Genomic DNA, 3,698 nt, shown 5'->3' on the forward strand with positions numbered 1-3,698 from the left:
CTGCCACCAAGCTCAGAGGCGCATTGCCCGACAGTAGGGGATCCCTGCGTCCTTTCGGGGCTGAGAGTTTGAGTTTGGTCAGCGGGGTTCGCAGGAATGTTCTACCTCGACAGCGAAGTGAAAGGCGTTTGGATGTCGCAGCATTTTTCTCATGCGTCTTATTGAACAGGCAGGGTCGTTGTCAGCGTTTTGTAAGCACTGTCTGAGACGACTGGGAGGGCTGCGGCCGCCCCGGCTGGCGCGTCGAAGGCTGGCGCTCTGCGCTCCGCTCCCGCAGCCTCGTCTGACCTAGGAAGCCGTGACTTCCACGACCTCGGCTCCCTGGCGTGCCGATGCTTTCCTGGGTTCCATCTTCCGATGAGGCTTTCTCCTCCTCCTTCCCGCTCCACTTTGCCCTGAGCACAGCAGCATGACCCTGGTGGAGGAACAAGCGCCTTTTATTCCCAAGCCTCGGTTCACTGTCCAGTGGGTCCCACCTCTCCCCGCGGGGCTGGACTGAGGCCTGGGCCTTCATCTTTCCTTGAGCTGTGTCCTCGCGTCCGTCGGAACGAAGACGTTCTCCCCGTCGTTCGGCCTGGCTCGTGATTTCCGTCCGCTCCTAGCTGATGTATCGCGGAAAGCGCGCGTGTGTTTTCCCTTCCCCCACTATCGGTTGACCTGGCTGGACGTTTGCTCTCCCGTTCTCCTGGGCACTTGGCCGACCTGCAGAACGGCGTAAGCATCGCCCCCTGCAAAGGGAGGAGGGAGCCCCCGAGGGCCCAGACGTGGTCCTGGGTGTGTGGCGGGCACTGCGCAGAGCAGGAGGTGGTGGCTTTTCTCTCCTCTCGGCCGTGGGTTTGAGGTGTTCTTCGAGCCCCGGGGGAAGGGGCTTCTCCAGACCTCTGCCCAGAACCCTGGACAGCTCCCGCGCGGTCCTTCCTGCTGGCAGCTCTGGCTGGCAAGGCGCTGCCGAGGCTCCTGTCCTCGGCGGAACCGTGGGACCGCAAGCTGGCGTTACGTATTCTTTATCTTCCATGGTCTCCTTTGGGTCTTTCCTCTAAGCCATGTTTTAAGTAGATACTTTTTGCCCGGTGGGGTGAGAGGGTCCAAACTAGAGTCGACGGTGAGTCACTGTTTTTTAAACTCTGGGAACCCATAGAGAAGAAAATCTATTTCGTTCATCTCCTCTGTTTTTTAAATTTGTCTTTAGTTAATGGCGATGATACTCTTTGAAGTTTTTTTCCCATTAAGACGTTTGAGCAAAGAATCATGTTACTCAAATTTTCAAGCTGCTTCTCTCCTACGTGGAGAAAATAAACTTGCAGAGAAAATCTCACTGTAGGTGCACATTCCCTGGTGGACCCAGTGGGCCCATGTGACCTTCACCTGACGGTCTCGCCACTCCTTACGGTCTCAGTGACATGCAGAGCAAGGCGGTGACGGGGGCTGGGTGTGATCTGTGATGGTCACTAGACAGGCGTGAAGAGCCCCCGCCGTGTGGACTCGCCAGAGCACCACCTCCAGGCACTGAGCTGTTCTCCCCACACGTGGGCTGGGGGTTCTGCAGGCGAGGAGGGACCCTCTCTGTGGCCGGCCCTGGGGCGGAGTCTGGCTGGCGCCGGCGTGGCCTGTGGCCTGACGGCCGGTCGTGCCTGCTTTTCCCTTCCGTGCGTCGCTGCGTCCGGTGCGCCCTCCCTGGGAAGGTCATTGTCCAGCTGTTGAAGCTTCATGGTCTCACGCCTCCGGCCCTTCTCAGAAAGTCTCATGTCCTCCTGTGTCACATTCACGCTGCGCGGTGGCAGGTTTGGCCCCTCGATCTCATTGTACTTCGTCCCTGTAGTGACGATCTGAAAGCCGTGCCCTTGCCAGGAACTCTGAAACCCCTATCACACTGCTCCATCCAACAGTCACGGAAGCCGTGCCCCAAGAGACAGACCGTGTGACCCAGGTAATTTGGGACTGCGCCTTAGATCGTTCGGGAGATGTCACGTAAGGCACACCAGCATTGGTGGACTGTGTCTAGGGAGGCGAAGCCTGGGGGGACAGTGACATTCTAAGCTGGCCTGGGGCCGGAAGGGCAGCATCCGCGATCACAGTACGAATCTCAGCTCGAAGGCGGCGTGCGCTCCCTCGCGGGCACGCTTTCTCCTCCCTCCTCTAGTCGGATTTCACACACCAGTGCCTTTGCATCCAACGCGAACGTTGGTGCCCGAGAGATGTTCCCAAATTATATCTGACTCACCTGTGTTTATCAGCTCCGAAAGCTGACTCCCGTCTCTGGGTTGTAGACACCCACTGCTGCTGCTGCTACAAGTGGGTTTCATAGACTTACCAGGGTCTGACTTGGCCGAACTCAACCTAAGAATTAGAATGGATTTCAGTATCTTCAGAGGTAATGCTGCAGATTTCAGGTGTTTACTGTAGTTTTTTCACTTAGAAAAATGCCTTAGAAATGCTTCCGTCGTGGTCTCACAAGGATCTTCCTGAGTGGAATGACAGGTGCCATCAGTTGCCCCGGAAACTGCAGCTTAAAGCGAGGGCGTGGTAAGAACGACCTGAGAAACTAAGTTGCAGTGAAGTGTCAGGACGCGAAAGTAAAATACAAAAATCAATGGTTCTCATTACACAGACATAACAGGCCAGAGACGCGACGGTGGCATTTTAAAAATACATTTACAGTAGCAACCTGAAAGATTAAACACTTAGTAATAAAACTAACGGGAAATGCATAAGTACCTGTTAGGTCACTCAGCATCACAGACGAGCTAGACAGGTTGATTCTAGAGTTCACGGGAAAACAAGCGTGGAAGAATCGCTGTAGAAACACTCAAGGCGTGAGGGACTGTTTCTCCCAGGCATCAAAGCATCACGTGAAGCCTGTACGATCGAAACGAAAGCGTGTCTCTGGCGCGCGAACAGACGAGCAGCACTGTGTACAGTAGAAAGTTCGGAAGTAGAAACAGGTCCCTGTGGAAACTGTCATCTCGATAAAGGTGGCTCTCAAATCACTGGGGTCAAGGTGGACTTTTTAAAAAGAGTGCTGGGACAGCTGGATAGCCATTCGCAATTAGATCAGTATCTTACATCGTACCAAAAAAAATAAGTGCCAAATGGATTAAGAATCTAAATATTTAAAAAACAAAACCATACCAATTCCAGTAGAAGAAAATATGGGTAATTTTTTTTTTAACCTTGGCATGAGGAAAGGGTTGCTAACTATGACTCAGAATCCAGAGGAAGTAAAAGAAAAGGCTGATAAATTTGACTACGTGAAAAACATTTAATTTGCATGACAAAAAAACGGGAAAAGTCAAAAGACAGCTGACAAACTGGGAACAATTTGTCATAGCATATACCAGACAAAAGGATGATACACTTAGTATATAAAGAATTCTTAAGCATTGAGGAACAAAGGAACAAAAGCCCAAAAGAAAAGCGGAGGGAGACACGGACATACAATTCAGCCCTTCCCATAGGAAACGCGTTAGAACGGCACTTGAACTTACGAAAAAAATTTTAAGTACTCATAATTAGAGAAATACCAACGAAAACAACATATTCCATTTCTGATCTGTCAGACTGGAAAACACTTGAAGCGTAAGAACACACTGCTGGTGACACTGCCAGCGGGGTGCACGGCACTCAGCACTGCCAGCGGGGTGCACGCGCTTCGGCCCTGGAGGGGAGTTCGGCCGCAGCTAACAGCATCGCCTGGGCAG

The 3,698-nt window shown here is 52.5% G+C and overlaps 1 protein-coding gene across 1 annotated transcript in view; it reads left to right on the forward strand.

Moving 5' to 3' along the window:
• IPO9 (importin 9) overlaps window positions 1-3,698 on the forward strand; it is a 38,895-nt gene that overhangs the window by 336 nt on the left and 34,861 nt on the right. The gene's annotated exons all lie outside the window — the stretch shown is intronic.

This window comes from Pteropus vampyrus, unplaced genomic scaffold, assembly GCF_000151845.1.
Source record: "Pteropus vampyrus isolate Shadow unplaced genomic scaffold, Pvam_2.0 Scaffold131, whole genome shotgun sequence".
NCBI lineage: Eukaryota > Metazoa > Chordata > Mammalia > Chiroptera > Pteropodidae > Pteropus > Pteropus vampyrus.